We start from the raw sequence: 21,762 nt of genomic DNA, 5'->3' as shown, positions 1-21,762 counted from the left end.
AAATCTGCAAGGAGCTGGCCAACCCTGCTGCAGTCTCTACCTCTCCTCTTGCCTCCCAATCCCTTTGCATGGCCCGTGCCTCTAACTTCATCTCAAAAACCCAGGACATCCTGCCACACTCTCATCCTCTCCCCCTCTTCTCCCTTCTCCTTCTACGAACTTTGGCCCTCCTGCAGCCATCCGTTCACCATCTTTCTTCCTTTACTCTTTTCTCTCCTGACAAGGCTTCTAAACAAGTCTGATCTCTGAAAGTCTTGTCAAAACGGGTTCTTCCCTGTTCTTCCAAAACCATCAAGGACCACATTGACACCCTTGCTCCTGTCCTGGGTGATTTCTGTAACGTCTCCTTCGCCTTGAGAGCCTTCCCCTCCCATTTGAAGCACTCTCTTGTGCACCCTCTTATCAAGAAACTCACAGGTGACCCTTCTTGCCTGGAAAACCTTCGCCCTATCTCCATCACTCCTTTTCTGTGCAAACTCTTGGAAACGCTGGCCATCTTCCAGCTTAACCTTCACTCTGACTCAGTCTGGTTTAAGAGCTGCCAGAAGCACAGAAACCGCTCTCCTGAACATCACTGAAGATCTGCTCGCCAACCGTGACTCTAACATCCATTATCTCCTCATGCTACTCGATCTCTCCTCTGCCTTTGACACCGTCAACCATACCATCCTGCTCAACCATCTACGTGATGACCTGGATATCACTGATCAGGCTCTGGCCTGGCTGACTTCTTTCCTCTCTGATTGACCCTCCCAGGTCCAACTTGGGTCCTTCCTTTCCTCTATCTCCCTCTCTACCTAAGGTGTTCCCCAGCGATCTATCCTCTCACCCTGGCAATTCAACCAATACCTGGCATCTCTTGCCCATCACATTGCCTCTTTCTGTTTCAATTTTCAGTGCTATGCGGATGACACTCAACTCATTTTCAGGTTTCTCTTGGCCACCTCCTCTCCCTCTCTCATCTCTGATTTACTGTCTGCTATTCAAGAGTGGTGTACTGCCAATGATCTCTGCCTTAATGCCAGCAAGGCGAAGATCCTCCTCATTGGCACACCTTCACCCTCCTTTCCTGTCACTCTCTGGCTGGCCACCATTGGCCCTCCTCCTACACCCTCCTGTGAGTCTAAGAACCTTGGGGTAATCTTCGACTCCACGCTTTCCTTTTCTGCCCACATCTCTGATGTCTCTAAAAAGTCAAACTTCCATCTGCACCTCCTCAGAGGTATTCTGCCTTACCCCAGAATCTCACTGTCTCTCGAGACCTGGTTCTCTCTAGGTTGGATTACTGCAACAGCCTCTTTCTAAATCTACCTTCTTCTACTCTCTGCCCTTTGCAACTCATCCAGAACAGGAATGAGAGACTTGTCATTGGCCTCAATCCCTGGGATCGTATCTCTCCAGCTCTGAAATCTCTTCATTGGCTCCCAGTGGCTGCAAGGATTACATTCAAGACCGTTTTCATTGTCCACAAGACTTTCTGGGGCCTAGGTCCAAAATACCTTCAACTCTCCCTCCGTAAATACCTTCCTTCTCGAGATATTCGCTCCTCCACCTCCAACTCCTTGAGGGTAGGTTGTTTCTCAAAGAAATGAGCTGGTAGTAGATCTCTGTCTTCGGCTGGGGCCTCCCCCTGGAGCAGCCTCCTTGCCACTCTGAAACTTGAGATGAACCTTATTCGGTTCCGGAAGCACCTCAAGACCTTCCTCTTTGCTTCTGCTTTCTCTGCCCCTCTCCCCTGCTGATCTGTTCTGCTTCGGCATCGTCCACCTGGTTACCCTCTGATTTCGGGCCCAGTTAATTGCCCGCCCGGCCACACACCTGCACTGCCTCCTGGCAACCCTTGCACTTGGGTCTGTATCTGTAACCCTACAGTCCCCCCTTTTTCTGGACTTACCTGACACCCCCGGTCAGTGCTTTAACCTAGCACTTGCCACTTGCTGGCTGCACTACCACTTGTTGTTGTGTTATTCATTTGTTCAGCACTTTCTATTTCTCCCCTCCCCATCTGCACTTTCCCCTTTCCCACCCCCCTGCACCTGCATGTTCTCAATGTCACTGGGCCTAGTAAGATCTTTATTTTTGTTCTCCTTCGTTCCCCTCCCTTGCCTCGTCGCTCTCTGAAACACTTGTGTGTGAGAGCAATACAAATAAAATATCAATCAATGCACACCCATAAACTGCACAGAGGTGATAATTGGCAGGACCCCAGTGAGTGGGACACCATCTGGTAGTTGTGGAAAGTGCAAGATAGGGAGAACACCCAATAACTAAGTCTGGAGTTATGTTGAGGACCGTTTAGAGGCCTGTCTTCAGGGAAAGAGAAGAAACCTGGGAAGATGTCTCAGGACAAAAAACTGGAAGTCTATGTTCTTCCATTGTATGAGGACTATGAGAGTTGACAGGAGGAAAAAGAAGCAGATAAGAGGGGGAAGGAAGAATTCAGGTAATGAAAGGAGCACACAGGGTTTAGACCGCATAGGTAGTTTCTGGCAGCCATGTTAGGCACTAAGTAGGATCTGACGGTGGGAAGAGGAATGCAAGGGAATCAGGAAGACAGAGTGAGATTTCAGAGGAGGATAGGAAAGATGGAGAAAAGAGCCTTGAAAGATTTGATCTGTCACATTACTTCCTTCCCCTCTGCCTGACTGTCACAAAGAAGGCTTCCTATCGCCAACCATTGCCGTGAAGACAGTGGGTGTTAGACAGCCTTGGGGTTTGTGTGCATCGTGACTCGCACCTAATGAGTCATCTGGCCACCATTAGGGCACCACTGAGACTAGCTATTGAGAATGAAGGGAGTGATTGTGAGACAGAAATTACTGAATACTAACTTGTCTTTGTGGAGGTACAGCCGAAGTCTGCAGATGCCTAAAGGACTCAGATGGGACTGTGGGGGACATTAGGAGACCAAGGCTTGGTGTGGCTGCACCAAGAGATTTACATTCATCCTGACACTTTTCTTTGTAGGGTAGATTCTTTTTAAAAAACAAATTGGCCCATGAAGTCAATTTTCCGTCAATACAATTATTTGAAATGGTTTTCAAAGTCTTAGGTCATAATTAATGTTTCCCGGGAAAACGCTTGTAATTCCAGCGTGCCGGTAGTACCATTTCAGGCAGGCCGACTGCCGGAATTAACAGCACATTATAGGTATGCGGTGCACGCAGACACCCCTGCCAGAAACAGTACTACCGGTTCGTCAGATTTACCAGCGTCAACACAAATGTGTTTGTGTTTCCAGCAGAATCATGCTGAAAACACTGATACCAGTACCCAAACTGCTGGAAGCACTGGTGCTGGTATTTCCAACGCTGGAATTTCTGGCGCCGGAATTAACGGAACCGGAAATAGCATCATCTCAGGAATGCAAAGCACATCAGCTGTTATTTTAAAATCCCAATCCACTTAAAATTCCCCACTTCCTGCTGTAATCTAGAGTCCCGGAGGTTCAGCTTCGTAAACCGAGGTATACAGAGGGCTGACTGCCATTGTGGACAATGTGGTTGCCAATGCAGCAGCCCTCTTTGGGGCTGGTAATCGCAGGACCAGCCAGAGGAGGAAGACAGCCATCTGGCAATAGGTGGCTGACAAGGTCACAGGTGTGGGGACTGTCCCATGCGTTCAACAGGACTGTCCCATGCGTTCAACAGGACTGTCACAAGCGCCAGGATGACTTGCGGCTGAGGGTCCGTAACATCCTGGCTGCTCACAGAAGAGAATTTGCTGCCGCAGAAGTAGGACCGGTGGCACCCCCAATCCTCATGCTCTGGGAGGAGATGTGCAGCTCCATCTTGCACAGGGTGGGCATTGAGGGAGTCGTAGCAGGAGAGGCCAGAGCTGGGACCCAATACGGTGGTGGAAAGTACAACAAACCCCATGTAATTGCAATTTCTGAGTACACATACATGCATCCACAGGCAGTGAAACACCAAGTGGGCAAGGAAGCAGGTCCAACACGTGTCAGCCACAGAAAATGGGCCAATCACACACAGATGCCAGGGGTTGTGGGCAGATGTAGCCATGCACAAGCACCGTAGGAAAAATGCACTGCCCCACACATATGTCGTGCGCCCATGTGCGCCAAGGGAGAACAGGATAGCAATCATAGGCCCACTGCACACCACAACAACAAGCCACCTTGGCAGACCAACAGTTAATGCATACTCCCACCACCCACATGTAGAAGCACACATTGGAGCAAACAGACCAAATAAACAGCATGACATGAGTAGGACACACACAATGTAGCATGAGTGTAATGCAAGCCCGCAGATGTGACTCCAAGAAGACTAATTGCATGCTCATCTCACACCAACAGGCACATCCTCTGACAGTGACAGTGCAAGTCCATCGTCAGACCATTCTCAAGTGGGTGGGAAGGCCGCACCACCACCTCCAGTAGCACAAGCATCACCACCTTCTGCAGCACAAGAACCACCACCTCCTGCTGTGACAGCTGTGCAACCAGCACCACCACCTCCTGCTGTGAAAGCTGCACAGCTTGCACCACCAGCTGCCGACAACAACAGCACACCTGTGGTCAGTGGCCCCATCATCCCACTTGTGCCCTACACAACACCATAGCTATACCAGCCACCACCCTATCATGGCAGGTATAGCAAGGAGGAGGGGGAGGCTTCAGGGGGAGGATGACCCCACCCCCTACCCGACCCCGTCTTTTAGCTCGGCAAGAATGCACAGCCCCCCTCCTCGACTCATGCCTAAAATACAGACCATGAATGTTTGGCTCTGTGCAAATGAGGACCGGTACCGGACGATGATGGATGCTGCAGGAGTGCATACAGGCCAGCAGCTACAGGAGCGCAAGGGCACAAGGCTGCACCACTGCTGTCCTACTCATGATGGCACAAGGTGTCCGCAAGGGGAATCTCTGCCATGGCGGAGTCCCTCTCGCACACCCTACAAGTCACCCTAGAGCACTTGGGGGCCCAGGTGTCTGACCCGCCACACAACATCACTTCCCATGGGAGCTTTCAGCAGGGCAGCCCATGGCGCTGCACCCAGCGGATTTCCTCCACACCTGGGCCAGACAAGAGCCCTGTTATAAAGAGGCAGCAAAGATGACTCTTACCATGACACTTTGGTTCACTTAGGGATGCGGGGGTGTTTGGGGAGGGGGTGTGTGGGGATGGAGGTGTGAGGGGGAGGAGGTGTGTGAGGACAGGGGGTGGGAGAAGAGGAGAGGGGATGTGGAGGGCAGGGAGTGTGAGGATGGGGTATGTTGGGAGGGGAAGAGGGTATGGGATTGGGTGTGTGTGGAGGGGAATGGGGACAGGGAGGAGGTATGGGGACACATGTGCTTGATTTTGCCTTTTAATATTTCAATACACAGTTTTCACTTGAAGCAATGAGTGGACATTCCTTATTAAGGTGCAAGTATGTATTGTGTGTGCACATCATATGCTGTAAGGTGCAAGGGAAGAGCAGAGTGAAAGGGGTACTCAGAAGAAGTTATCAATGAGATCTTGACAGTCCATGTGCCAATCCATAGCCTCCATGTGCACGTGCATGGGCCTGGCTGGCACTGCATCATCATCATCATCCACTGGCTGAGGAATGTCCAGAACTGAGTGCAGGGGTATGTTGCGTCTGATGCAGTTATTATGCAACATTGTACAGGCCAGGACATTCTGCCCCACCTTCTCTGGCCTGTACATGAGCAATCCCCCAGACCGGTGTAGGCATCTGAAACGTGCCATGAAGAGCCCAAAGGTCTGCTTGGTCACCCTGGTCCCCATATGTGCCCTGTTGTATTCCATTTCCTCCTGTATCCGAGGATCCCTATGAGGGGTTTTCAGCCACAGAACCAACAGGTTTCCTGAGTCAACTGCAAGGGGTAAGGACACAAGGTTAGCCTTAGCTTGCATGTAACCAAACAGTGTAAATTAGCCATTTTATACACTTAGCCTGTATGTGTAGGTTATTTTTGGAAGAGTGGAGTTTGTTGCGGGACTCCCTCTCTCCTGCGCACCCTTTATTCGGTTGTTATTTGAATTAGACCTGCAGCCAGAGTCATAGTTTGTCAAGGAACCAACTCCGAGGTTCCTACTGTCTAGAAGAATTGTGGGGAGTGACAAACTTTTGGACTCGAAAGGCGCTGGTTGGATTTGATAGTCCAGTGTTTGTTCGTAGGCAGTTTGCACAAAAATAAATAAATGGTCCAGGTTGTTGGTGTGTCAAACACGAGATTTTTAGGTTTATTCCTTGTTGTAATCAGCACCAATGAAAGACATCATTGGATGTAAATGTAATATTCATAGCATGATGATATGTTACACAGCCGACGCGCGTTTCAACCTAAGTCTTTTTCAAGGCTGTGTTTTTGGTGAGGTGGTGATACGGTATACCCAGTGTAGTGACATTCCAAGCCAATTAGTATTAAGGATATTTCATTCACATCCATTATGCATACATAATTTAGGCAGTATTACGAAACATAGACAAGCCAATTGTGATTAGGGCAAAACATTATAGTGTGACACCCAGGAGAGGTGATTTACCATGTTGAGTGATTGCAGGTGATAGTGACAGTAAAATATAGTTAGTTGGACAGGACAAATTCACAGTTTAAGAAAATCAGGTGCCAATTCACAGTTTTGGTTTAGCAGAACGAAGAGAAAACAGTGTACCAAGGGAGAAAAGAACACAACAGAGGATAATAGGTTAGGTTTGGGTAAGTAAGGAGCTGGGTAGAATTCCCAAATAGCTTCACAGAGATGGAAGAGTTAGAATCTTACCCAAATGGGTTTGATGGTTGGGTTTCCAGATGGAATGGACTGGTCCTCCCAAGTGTGGGTGCCAGAGGGCTGATTAGCCGTACTGAAAGGGAAAATAGTTGGAGTTAGTGATAGTAACCTGGAGTCTTAAAAAATGGGCATTGTTGTAGTAGTGGCGTGTTGTCCGAGCATGGTGGTATTGGGATGATAAGGCCTGTTGTGTGTTGGAGGGTTGCCAGGTCTGATAGTGTGACTAGAATTGTAACTGTTTGCGAGTGCGCGGTTAATAAGGAAGGAGCTTAAGTTACAGAGATATTTGTCGTATTACGTGCATAGTGTGTTGGTAATACGTGCTTATTATAAGGCGCATTAAGTAAGGGGGCTAAGTGATTCTAGGACTGTGAGCGACTCCTCAATGTTGGTGTCAGCCAACATAATTTAAGTACTTGGATTAACGTTGCAGCCAAGCAGCAATTAGTGAGCAGTACTGAATGTACAGTGAGGGCTAATGTTTGGACAGAAGGCAAAATTAAAGGGAAAAATGGCCCCGGAAGCGTCCATAGTGGCGCGGTGATTGTCCCGTGTTGGCGCTTACCTTTGCCGGGTTCAGCAATGCTGGTGTGTGGAGTCGTGGGTCAGCCAACATTGGAGTTGCACTCCTTCCTGAAGTTATGGAAGCAGCGCTGTGGTTGGTGCCATTAACAAGCGATCTGATTCGCTTGTTGCAAGGCGCCCACGGATTGGCTGCAGGGTTCATGTATGTCATGGGGCTTAAAATAGCTTATTCAATAGAGTTGTAATAAGTTATAGAGGGTTCTAAGTCTGATAGTATGACTAGGATTCCCACTGTTAGCGAGTGCCCGGTTAGTGTGGAGGGAGCTTTTAGTTAATAAGGGGGGATAGAAAGACGAAGTGCTCGATCGGGGTGTTTATCGTATTGTCTGCACGTTGTGTTGGTAATACATGTTGTTGTTTGGCGCATTAGGTTTGGGGGGCTAGGTGATTCTGGGGCTGTTAGCGACTCCTCAATGTTAGAGTCACCAACCTAATTAATATAGTTGGCTTAACGTTGCAGCCAGGCAGCAACCTGTGAGCAAGGATGCATTTGCAATGGGGGCTATCGGTTTAAACAAAATGGTGAAAATAAGGTGAAACGGTCCCGGAGGCGTCCATAGTGGCGCGGCGATTGTCCCGTGTTGGCGCTTACCTTGGCCGGGTTCGGCAATGCTGGTGTGTGGAGTCGTGGATCGGCTATCATGGTGTAGCACTTCTTCCTGAAGTTTATGGGAACAGCGCTGTGGTTGGTGCCATCAACAAGCGATCTGATTCGCTTGTTGCAAGGCGCCCACGGATTGGCTCTTGGGCTTGTGGACGTCATGAGGCTTAGAATAGCCTGTTCTGTAGAGTTATTATGGGCGATGTTGAGTCTATAATTCTGTTCAGGATGCGTCGTAATGGGGATTAGTCCAGTTGAGAAGGGACTGGAAAGTTAAGGGGACTGTGTCAGCCCATGAGGGGCGATGGGTGGGAGTGAATGTGGGTGTATTTGGGCAAGTGTGTTAGACTGTAATTGGCATAGGGCCCACTGGCGTGCAGTTGGTTGGTAAGACGGCTATAGTAAATGAGTGAAGGTCTGGTGGAGGGCAAGTAATGTAGGAGGGGCACGAGAGTTTACTATTGTGTCCGAGAGTACAAACATAGGGTGAAAAAGGGAATTCAAAAATATTCATCGGGGTTGGTGCCCTCATGATGACGAAGGGGTACCGAATGTGGTAGTATGGGTTCCAGAAGTGCCAAGGAGGTCACTAAGCAAATTAATCAAAAATGTTTTGACATGTACAGCATGCAGACTGTCTATATGAGTATATAGACACTGTTATAAAAACACATGGAAATCATGGTCACTGTTCAGTCCAGAGGTAACTGCTCGATATTTGCATATCAGCTTTGATTCTCTCTGCCGTAGTCGGAGTTCCCTGTCTCCACCTCTTACGTTGATTGGTATCTTTTCCAGGCCCACGAAGGTGATGTCATCCTTGTTGTCCCACTGGTGTTTTTCCTGCCAGTGTAGCGCCAGTGGATATCTGGTGTCCTGAGCGTGAAGGGAATTCAAATGTTCCCTGATCCTTGTTCTGAGCTCTCTTATCGTGCTTCCAATGTATTTCCGGTTACAGACACAGTTGATAGCATACACCACAAATTTAGATTTACAGTTTATATATTGCCCAATGGTATGTGTGTCAGTGGTGCTGAAGGTTACAGTTTTAGTTGTAGTGGCAAATTTACACATAGAACAGGATCCACATTTGTAGAATCGAGCACTTCGTCTTTCTATCCCCCCTTATTAACTAAAAGCTCCCTCCACACTAACCGGGCACTCGCTAACAGTGGGAATCCTAGTCATACTATCAGACTTAGAACCCTCTATAACTTATTACAACTCTATTGAATAAGCTATTTTAAGCCCCATGACATACATGAACCCTGCAGCCAATCCGTGGGCGCCTTGCAACAAGCGAATCAGATCGCTTGTTAATGGCACCAACCACAGCGCTGCTTCCATAACTTCAGGAAGGAGTGCAACTCCAAAGTTGGCTGACCCACGACTCCACACACCAGCATTGCTGAACCCGGCAAAGGTAAGCGCCAACACGGGACAATCACCGCGCCACTATGGACGCTTCCGGGGCCATTTTTCCCTTTAATTTTGCCTTCTGTCCAAACATTAGCCCTCACTGTACATTCAGTACTGCTCACTAATTGCTGCTTGGCTGCAACGTTAATCCAAGTACTTAAATTATGTTGGCTGACACCAACATTGAGGAGTCGCTCACAGTCCTAGAATCACTTAGCCCCCTTACTTAATGCGCCTTATAATAAGCACGTATTACCAACACACTATGCACGTAATACGACAAATATCTCTGTAACTTAAGCTCCTTCCTTATTAACCGCGCACTCGCAAACAGTTACAATTCTAGTCACACTATCAGACCTGGCAACCCTCCAACACACAACAGGCCTTATCATCCCAATACCACCATGCTCGGACAACACGCCACTACTACAACAATGCCCATTTTTTAAGACTCCAGGTTACTATCACTAACTCCAACTATTTTCCCTTTCAGTACGGCTAATCAGCCCTCTGGCACCCACACTTGGGAGGACCAGTCCATTCCATCTGGAAACCCAACCATCAAACCCATTTGGGTAAGATTCTAACTCTTCCATCTCTGTGAAGCTATTTGGGAATTCTACCCAGCTCCTTACTTACCCAAACCTAACCTATTATCCTCTGTTGTGTTCTTTTCTCCCTTGGTACACTGTTTTCTCTTCGTTCTGCTAAACCAAAACTGTGAATTGGCACCTGATTTTCTTAAACTGTGAATTTGTCCTGTCCAACTAACTATATTTTACTGTCACTATCACCTGCAATCACTCAACATGGTAAATCACCTCTCCTGGGTGTCACACTATAATGTTTTGCCCTAATCACAATTGGCTTGTCTATGTTTCGTAATACTGCCTAAATTATGTATGCATAATGGATGTGAATGAAATATCCTTAATACTAATTGGCTTGGAATGTCACTACACTGGGTATACCATATCACCACCTCACCAAAAAAACACAGCCTTGAAAAAGACTTAGGTTGAAACGCGCGTCGGCTGTGTAACATATCATCATGCTATGAATATTACATTTACATCCAATGATGTCTTTCATTGGTGCTGATTACAACAAGGAATAAACCTAAAAATCTCGTGTTTGACACACCAACAACCTGGACCATTTATTTATTTTTGTGCAAACTGCCTACGAACAAACACTGGACTATCAAATCCAACCAGCGCCTTTCGAGTCCAAAAGTTTGTCACTCCCCACAATTCTTCTAGACAGTAGGAACCTCGGAGTTGGTTCCTTGACAAACTATGACTCTGGCTGCAGGTCTAATTCAAATAACAACCGAATAAAGGGTGCGCAGGAGAGAGGGAGTCCCGCAACAAACTCCACTCTTCCAAAAAACACAAATCAGGGACCTGATCCCCCGCAGCACCCGAGCCAACATGGCCGACTATCTGGAATCAAGAAAAACTGATACGAAGAACCTCTTCGCACCAAAAGGATCTACAGTGCATGCGTTTCCCCCGACCCCAAGGGCGCCAGATAACCTAAGGCAACATTTTATAAAACTTGAGAGACTGTGTACCAAGGAAATAAATAAATTTTGGGAGAGATTCACCCTCCAAACTTACCTAGAACAAGAGAAAATCCCAAGAGGCCTTAGAATCATTATTTTTCCGGACTTCACTGACCCTGATGACGCAGATCTAGCTGCCAAATGGGAAGAAAACCTTATCATGGGCTCCAAAACAATGATGGAATTGCTCCTAGAACATGCAGATAGAGCACATGGGAGATTGGTTGTACAGATTGACAAACTCAAGGAGGTCATCGAGACCAACAACGCCCCTGCGGCTACTAAAGACAAAAACTACAAAACTATGTATGAAATTTTAAGAAATCACCAGGATGAAGTTAAAATCAGGAAATGCAGGAAATTCGCAAGGGATGAAAGAGATTATCAGGATAACAGAGTCTTTACCTTTCAACCTAAATTTGACAACATACAAGGAAACAATTCAAAAGATAGCTCTGCATCAAGCACCCCAGCCACATCTGACGCTGACAGTGAACCAGAAACAGAACAGGAATCAGAAGAAAATGAAGATTGTGATCAAGTGATAGAAATAGAACAAGGAGAAACAGATGGAGTAGCGACCCCCACCGAAAAAGAAAAAGACAGAGTCAGACCAAGATTGTCCAGACAACATGAGCGAAGCAGGAGCATTGGCTACAACTTCCTTGACGAAATTCAGCGATACAGGAAAGGAACCAGAGCACCACAGCAAAATCAGCTACAACAACAAAAAAACAACAAACAAGTTCGTTTTTTAGGCCCTACCCGGGACAACATACCACCAAGATTAGAACCAAGAGAGGCAAGAGAGCGGGGACCAAGAAACGCGCAAGAAGAACAAGAAAGCGCTATCAGGCTAACAAGATCCAAAACACAGCTACAGCAACAAGCACCCAGGTAACACATCTAGTGACGAACCTCTCCAAGTATATCCTCTCTGAACATGATACAGAAATTCTAAACAAAGGACTTTCATTTGCACCAGCCAAAGACACCAACTTTGTGAATGCTCAAATTGATCTATTCAAATACGTCAGGAAATTAAAGCTCAAGAAATTTTTTGCCAAACAAATCAAATGGAAACAACCTAAAACTATAACAGTGCCTCTGAGCACTTTAGACATGGAACACCTAGAATGCACCCACCTCTTGACGAACCTTGACCAATCACCAAACAAAGAAAGACAGTCCATGTCACAGACTATACAGGATTTGAACATTGAGGAAAGCAACCTTAAAATACTGGAATTGAAGCAGAAATCCAAATTCACCCCAAATTTGCAAGGGGACAATGCAATTGACATCTTTAACCAGGCAGTTATAAGAGACCTCCAAGCAATAGAGGATCGTCTAAAATCAAATCCCTCGAGAAAAGTGGACAACATTACCAACAATGAACGACTCGCACTCAAAAAATTACAGGATAACCATCAAATTGTAATTAAGGAAGCAGATAAGGGCGGCAACGTAGTCATAATGGATAGAGCTGACTACATCAGAATGGCCACCACTCACCTCACCACCCCCGGCTGCTATGACACCCTGAACATGAACCCGACAAAGGAAATCACAACGGAAGCAAACAGGATGTTGGCCAAATGGCATAGACGTGGACTTCTGTCAGACGATGAATTGAAGTACCTACAACCCTCACATCCCAGGATGCCAACAATATACTTCTTGCCCAAGATACACAAGAAATTTGACCCCATACCGGAAGGACGACCCATTCTAAGCGGGATTGGTTGGATCACTGAACCTCTAAACAAATATATCAACAATGTCCTGGCACCTGAAGTACCCAAGATACCGACCTTCCTAAGGGACACAATGCATACCTTGTTGATCCTAAAAGAAATTGTATGGAGCAATGATTACACTCTCGTCACTCTGGACGTGAAAGCCCTGTACACATCCATTGACCATGGACTAGCTCTCAAGGCCATCGATTATGCCTTCACAAAAGCATCAGCTTCGTTCTGGTCACACCTGGAACTCACAAAAGAGCTTCTGGAATTTTCACTAACGAATACTATTTTCCTCTTTAACCAACAGTACTATAAACAAACGAAAGGCATAGCCATGGGGGCCACGTATGCACCCTCCATGGCTAACCTCTTTATGCACCACTATGAGCAAACACATGCCTTCACCAACCCAGACTTCAACAAACTGATCCACACTTGGATACGATTTATTGACGACATCCTGATGATTTGGTGTGGAACAAAAGAAGAACTCGTCTCATTTGAACTCTATTTGAACCAAAACAACTTTGGCATTCAACTAACAGGCTCCTCAAGCAAGGAAAACATTGACTTTTTGGACATCACCATCACACCATCAGGTACAAGTCTCACAACCACAACCTACAGGAAACCCACGGAGGTCAACTCTGTTCTACATGCCTCAAGCTGCCACAGGAAATCTGTAATCAACAATATCCCCAAGGGGGAATTCCTTCGAGCCAAAAGAAACTGTAGTGGCCTACCAGCATTTGAGAATGAATGCTCGACACTCAGCAAACGCTTCCTCGAGAGAGGCTATCCCGAGCAATCAATCCAATCAGCTATAACTATGGCCAACAATAGGGAACGCAGCACACTCCTGACCCCCAGAGGACACACCAACAAAGAACAAACCAAAGACAGCCAAATACGGTACATCACGCAATTCTGCAGTGACAGCCATCTAGTACAGAGAATCCTTAAGAAGCATTGGCATATCCTAACAATTGATGAAGACATTAGGGCATGGATCCCAGACAAACCGACTTTAACCTATACTAAAGCCAGAACATTAAAAAACATTCTCAGTCCGTCATTTATGTCACCCATTGCCAAAACTGACACCAATTGGCTCACCAGCAATAAACCAGTAGGATTCTACAAATGTGGATCCTGTTCTATGTGTAAATTTGCCACTACAACTAAAACTGTAACCTTCAGCACCACTGACACACATACCATTGGGCAATATATAAACTGTAAATCTAAATTTGTGGTGTATGCTATCAACTGTGTCTGTAACCGGAAATACATTGGAAGCACGATAAGAGAGCTCAGAACAAGGATCAGGGAACATTTGAATTCCCTTCACGCTCAGGACACCAGATATCCACTGGCGCTACACTGGCAGGAAAAACACCAGTGGGACAACAAGGATGACATCACCTTCGTGGGCCTGGAAAAGATACCAATCAACGTAAGAGGTGGAGACAGGGAACTCCGACTACGGCAGAGAGAATCAAAGCTGATATGCAAATATCGAGCAGTTACCTCTGGACTGAACAGTGACCATGATTTCCATGTGTTTTTATAACAGTGTCTATATACTCATATAGACAGTCTGCATGCTGTACATGTCAAAACATTTTTGATTAATTTGCTTAGTGACCTCCTTGGCACTTCTGGAACCCATACTACCACATTCGGTACCCCTTCGTCATCATGAGGGCACCAACCCCGATGAATATTTTTGAATTCCCTTTTTCACCCTATGTTTGTACTCTCGGACACAATAGTAAACTCTCGTGCCCCTCCTACATTATTTGCCCTCCACCAGACCTTCACTCATTTACTATAGCCGTCTTACCAACCAACTGCACGCCAGTGGGCCCTATGCCAATTACAGTCTAACACACTTGCCCAAATACACCCACATTCACTCCCACCCATCGCCCCTCATGGGCTGACACAGTCCCCTTAACTTTCCAGTCCCTTCTCAACTGGACTAATCCCCATTACGACGCATCCTGAACAGAATTATAGACTCAACATCGCCCATAATAACTCTACAGAACAGGCTATTCTAAGCCTCATGACGTCCACAAGCCCAAGAGCCAATCCGTGGGCGCCTTGCAACAAGCGAATCAGATCGCTTGTTGATGGCACCAACCACAGCGCTGTTCCCATAAACTTCAGGAAGAAGTGCTACACCATGATAGCCGATCCACGACTCCACACACCAGCATTGCCGAACCCGGCCAAGGTAAGCGCCAACACGGGACAATCGCCGCGCCACTATGGACGCCTCCGGGACCGTTTCACCTTATTTTCACCATTTTGTTTAAACCGATAGCCCCCATTGCAAATGCATCCTTGCTCACAGGTTGCTGCCTGGCTGCAACGTTAAGCCAACTATATTAATTAGGTTGGTGACTCTAACATTGAGGAGTCGCTAACAGCCCCAGAATCACCTAGCCCCCCAAACCTAATGCGCCAAACAACAACATGTATTACCAACACAACGTGCAGACAATACGATAAACACCCCGATCGAGCACTTCGTCTTTCTATCCCCCCTTATTAACTAAAAGCTCCCTCCACACTAACCGGGCACTCGCTAACAGTGGGAATCCTAGTCATACTATCAGACTATCTATAACTTATTACAACTCTATTGAATAAGCTATTTTAAGCCCCATGACATACATGAACCCTGCAGCCAATCCGTGGGCGCCTTGCAACAAGCGAATCAGATCGCTTGTTAATGGCACCAACCACAGCGCTGCTTCCATAACTTCAGGAAGGAGTGCAACTCCAATGTTGGCTGACCCACGACTCCACACACCAGCATTGCTGAACCCGGCAAAGGTAAGCGCCAACACGGGACAATCACCGCGCCACTATGGACGCTTCCGGGGCCATTTTTCCCTTTAATTTTGCCTTCTGTCCAAACATTAGCCCTCACTGTACATTCAGTACTGCTCACTAATTGCTGCTTGGCTGCAACGTTAATCCAAGTACTTAAATTATGTTGGCTGACACCAACATTGAGGAGTCGCTCACAGTCCTAGAATCACTTAGCCCCCTTACTTAATGCGCCTTATAATAAGTACGTATTACCAACACACTATGCACGTAATACGACAAATATCTCTGTAACTTAAGCTCCTTCCTTATTAACTGCGCACTCGCAAACAGTTACAATTCTAGTCACACTATCAGACCTGGCAACCCTCCAACACACAACAGGCCTTATCATCCCAATACCACCATGCTCGGACAACACGCCACTACTACAACAATGCCCATTTTTTAAGACTCCAGGTTACTATCACTAACTCCAACTATTTTCCCTTTCAGTACGGCTAATCAGCCCTCTGGCACCCACACTTGGGAGGACCAGTCCATTCCATCTGGAAACCCAACCATCAAACCCATTTGGGTAAGATTCTAACTCTTCCATCTCTGTGAAGCTATTTGGGAATTCTACCCAGCTCCTTACTTACCCAAACCTAACCTATTATCCTCTGTTGTGTTCTTTTCTCCCTTGGTACACTGTTTTCTCTTCGTTCTGCTAAACCAAAACTGTGAATTGGCACCTGATTTTCTTAAACTGTGAATTTGTCCTGTCCAACTAACTATATTTTACTGTCACTATCACCTGCAATCACTCAACATGGTAAATCACCTCTCCTGGGTGTCACACTATAATGTTTTGCCCTAATCACAATTGGCTTGTCTATGTTTCGTAATACTGCCTAAATTATGTATGCATAATGGATGTGAATGAAATATCCTTAATACTAATTGGCTTGGAATGTCACTACACTGGGTATACCGTATCACCACCTCACCAAAAACACAGCCTTGAAAAAGACTTAGGTTGAAACGCGCGTCGGCTGTGTAACATATCATCATGCTATGAATATTACATTTACATCCAATGATGTCTTTCATTGGTGCTGATTACAACAAGGAATAAACCTAAAAATCTCGTGTTTGACACACCAACAACCTGGACCATTTATTTATTTTTGTGCAAACTGCCTACGAACAAACACTGGACTATCAAATCCAACCAGCGCCTTTCGAGTCCAAAAGTTTGTCACTCCCCACAATTAATGTATGTGTAGGTTAGCCACATTCTGCATCTGGTCTAATAGTATAGCTAAGCTCACATTCTGCATCTGGTCTAATAGTATAGCTAAAACGTATTCTCCCTGCTGTTCCCTGTCAGGCACTGTGAAGTATCTGTATCGAGCTAGGTTATGCTCCGTGAGACAGATTGTTGGGGTGGGAAATGCATCACATTTAGATAGAATGTTGGGGGTAGGAAATGAATTGCACTTGGATGGTGCAATTCCTGAACAATCTTCCTGAACAATTCGGCTTATTCAAATTCGCCCCACTCAGCGTCAAAGAAGTAGTAGAAATAATACTAAGCCTAAAATCTTCTAAATGCATGGGCGGTATTTGCCCCGCACCTATCATAAACGAAACAGCGAAAGAGATTGCTCTGTTTATCACCTCGCTAATCAACGCCACCTTCAAATCCAACACAATCCTCGCTAACCTTAAGGACACCTGGGTTATGCCACTTCTCAAGAAACCTTCCCTTGACCCCAATAATCCTTTGAACTATAGACCAATCACCACAGTACCTTCCCTTCTGCAGATCATCGATAGAGCAGCCTATCTGCAGATCCAGCACCACCTGGAAAGCAACAACTTGCCAGGGGTACGACAATCCGGATTCCGACCAAAGCACAGCACCGAAACAGCCCTGATAGATTTAGTAACCCAAATTGAGTCTATCAAAGACTCAGGCAACCTTACCCTCCTTCTCTTACTAGATTTATCAGCGGCGTTTTTTTTTTAAACTTTTATTTTTGCTGACAGAGGCAGATAACATACACACTTACATCGGGACAATAAAAACATATTCAGTGTACATATACATGGATACATGAACTTATATGCAGAAGGTAGGCAACGGAGGTCAATTAGCAACAAAACATGAGTCACCAACATCTTAAACAGCGATTGAAGAGGACCGGGAGGACCCGCCGGTCAAGGAAGTGTCATTTAAACTATTCAGATAGCTATTGAAGGCAGACCAAATATTATGGGGACGGGAACGGGTCGGGAGCATGTCCAGGAATCCCTCCTCGCAGTTCCGAGACCCCTGTAAGCAGATTCAGCCATTTTTGGTATGTCGGGGGGGTCGAGCTCCTCCAACCCTGCAAGACACATTTCTTGGCCACCACACAACTCACATTCAGGAACTTAACCACATCTCTAGGCTCCCCAGGACTCCACACCCCAAACAATGCCCCCAGTGGGTCAAGATCGACCGCAGAGTCGATAATTGTAGACAGTGTCTGCATGATCTTAGACCAGAATGTGGCCAGCTCTGGGCAGGCCCAGAACATGTGTAAATGGTCAGCTCCCTCGGCACCACAGCGAGGGCAGAGCCGGGGATCAGAGCGTGCAAATCTTGATATTCTACCCGGTGTATAGTACAACCTGTTGAGCAGTTTATATTGTATAGTGCGGTAACGGAAGTTCAAAGACACCCCACTGGTATGAGAGCACATTTTTCCCCACAGTTGGTCAGTAAGTTCCGTCCCTAGTTCAGCGGCCCAATCCCCCCGTGCCCTGGATGGTCGGGGAGGGGCAACGGACAGCAACAGTTTATATAATGAGGAGACCACTCCGCGTGCACCCCCCAAATTTGCAATGTAGGCAACCCCAGGGGAGTCCCGGGGCTCAGCAGGAAAGTCAGGCCACGCGCTGCGAAAGGCCGCGCGCAGCCTGTAGAACTGCAGGAGCTCCATAACTGAACCAGAATGCCCCGGCCTCCACGTCTGCAGCGTTATAAATTGCCCTTCTGGATAAAAGTCAGTGAGGGCGCGGTACCCCAATGCCTCCCAGTGCCGCGCCACTGCGGTGTCGTGCGTGGGTTCCAGCCCGGGAACATTCCAGGCGGGGAGCCACTTGTAATATGGGTGTTGTTCATCACAGGTTGCAAACAGCTGGCCCCAGGCCTGTACGGTGGCCCGGACCGGATCAATAGGCGAATCCGGTTCGTACTTCCCATTCAGAATCAGGGACATTATGCTACAGCGCGCCCCCGCTAGGACCTCCAGCTTGACGTGAGGGCGGGGTGGGGGTCCAGGGTACCAATACGAAGCGAATTGTGCCTGAGCGGCCGTCCAATATTTTAGCAGGTCCGGGGCCGTGAAGCCCCCTCTGTCATAGGGCAGACACATGTCCGACCATTTCTTACGTACCGCACCAGAATGCCAGAGGAATTGTGCACGTGTTTTATGAAGGTTTGCAAAGTATCTCCTGCCTGGCCAGACGGGGACATTACAGAAGATGTATAATAGCTTAGGGAGCAGGATCATTTTCACCAGTGAGAGTCTACCGGCCAGTGATAGTGGAAGGGCACGCCAGCGCACAATTTTGGCCTCAGCCTGCTCCGCCACTGCCCGGTAGTTATCCGCCAGCAGTGTTTCCCTGGTCCGGGACACCTGGACCCCCAAATATCTAATCCCCAGCGGGGACAAACGCAACGGGTACTCGGTAACGGGCTGTGACGTGGAACTAGTAAGGGGGAAAATTTCAGATTTGGTGTAGTTAATGGTGAACCCGGAGTATGTGCCAATTCGGGTAATATCGCGTAAAATCGGGTCCAGGTGCACATCCGGGTCTCTCACGAAGAGTAACATGTCGTCTGCATACAGCGAGACGATTTCTGGGGCGTCTTTTAACCTAATCCCTCGGTATGCATGCCGCTCCCTAATATAGTCGGCCATTGGTTCTATTGCCAGGGCAAATAAGTTCGGGGAAAACGGGCAACCCTGGCGGGTGCCCCTGGAAAGAGGGAACAGGGCTGACGCCTGGGAGTTAACCCGTACCCTAGCCACCGGGGAAGTATATAGCAATTTAATGTGCGCTATCATATTTGGCCCTACACCCATATTTTCCAGTACCAACCAGGTATATTTCCAGGACACCATGTCAAAGGCCTTCTGGGCATCCAGCGTAACCGCCACTGCACTAACACCCTGATCCATGCGAGCCATGACATTAAATAATCTTCTAACATTGTGGGACGTCGACCTCCTGGGGACGAAACCTGATTGGTCATCATGCACCATATAAGACATGACCGGAAGAAAACGATTGGCGATCACTTTGGCAAATATTTTAGTGTCCAGGTTCATCAATGAGAGGGGCCTGTAAGATCCGCATTCATCAGCAGGTTTTCCCGGTTTAAGGAGAACCGTGATGACGGCCTCCCGCAATGTCGGAGGGAGGGTGCCCAGTCGGAGCGATTCGTTCCAAACTTCCAGTAATTTGGGGGCCAATATGGCTACATGCTCCTGATAAAATTCTGCTGTCAGCCCGTCCGGACCAGGGGCTTTTCCCTTAGGGAATTTGGATATTGCCTCAACTATTTCTTCCAACAGAACGGGGGAGTCTAATTGGTCTTTAGTTGTGGGGGAAATGAGTGTCGTGGGGATCTGGCTGAGGAGGTCACGCATTTGAGACTCGCTATGTTCAGGGGGCTGGGAGTATAGGTCAGTGTAGAAGTCTGTAAAAACTTCCAGAATCCGTCGATCAGTCAGTTGGTCCAACCCTGACCTGTCCTTAATACTAGCAATCGGTGTATGACCCCACTCGCCCCTGGCCACCGCCGCCAGTGTCCTACCCGGCCTGTCCCCTTCACCGTATTTGCGGGCCGCCTGTGGGCGACTGAAATATCGAACTTCCCTGATGGCCTGTTCATTAAAAACTTGGAGCTCCTCACTAATCCGGGAAAGAGTAGCTGGGTCGACAGATGTAGGATGAGCACTCTCCAGGTCACGTAATTTGGCTTCGGAGCGGGTAAGAGCTGCTCGTATGGCTCTGAGTACTCCCGCCTCCTTCGATATGGACATTCCCCTGATGTAGACCTTGAAGGCCTCCCATCGGACCCCCAGGGAAGTGGAGTGGGATAGATTAAACTCAAAGTAGGACTGTATGTCTGCAAGAATATCCGCCTTGAATACTATGTCCTGGAGGGCTGAAGACTTGAAGCGCCATGTGTTAATTGTGGGAGCGGGAACTCCCAGGTCAACGGCCAGCTGAACAGGAGAATGATCCGATAAGGTGCGCGCCAAAATCTGAATCTCAGCCACCCTACCCAGGAGCGTACTAGACAAAAAAAACATGTCAATTCTCGAGGAGCTGTCGTGCACAGAGGAATAATGAGTATATTCACGCATTAGTGGATGCATCACCCGCCATGCATCTCGAATATCTAGCGTCGCACTATGCGCTAAGAGTCTACGCGCTGCACCAGAAAGCAATCTAGGGGCAGTGCCCGTTCTGTCCAGTGTGGTGTCCATTATAAAATTCATGTCCCCGCCCCAAATAATCTGCACTCCCGCATAGCCCAGTAAAGTCGCTGCCAGCCGATCGACAAAATCAGGAGAGTCCACGTTAGGACCATATGTATTAACTAACAGGTATTCCCTATTATCCAACGAGCAATGTAGAATAACATATCTTCCTTCTGGATCTACATATTTCTTATGAAGTGCAAACTTGAGTGACCTATGAACCATCGTCAGAACCCCCCTGGCCCGGGACGAGTAGGAGGTGAAATATCTATTGGGGCCCCAGGATGGAGCCATGCATCTGGCCAAGTGGCCCTCAGAGTGCGTCTCCTGTAGGAGTAAGATTTTACAGCTATGTCTGTTGGCGTAGGCCATAATCTTACAAGCTTTGGTATAGTTACTAAGACCCCGAACATTCCAGGACATCACTACAGTTGCCATTACATGTAACTAGGGTGCATCCCACACTCTCTGCCGGAGTCCAACTAGTGATTTGATGGAGTCCCCACAGGGGTGCCCCGATGTAGCGCTTTCTGCCATACTACCCCCGTCTTTTTTAATACAATCCCAAAGATTCCCAACATCACCACCCACCACCCTCACTGCCCACCCACAAATTGCAGTGGAGATTGTCCCCCACCCAAAACTTGAGTCCCCAGCCAAACCAGTGTCAGGGCCAGTAGGCAGGCCGGGGTCCCCCAAC

The sequence above is a fragment of the Ambystoma mexicanum genome, chromosome 11 (genome assembly GCF_040938575.1).
Source record: "Ambystoma mexicanum isolate Mex_15411 chromosome 11, UKY_AmexF1_1, whole genome shotgun sequence".
NCBI lineage: Eukaryota > Metazoa > Chordata > Amphibia > Caudata > Ambystomatidae > Ambystoma > Ambystoma mexicanum.
Note: the sequence above shows the minus strand (reverse complement) of the source record.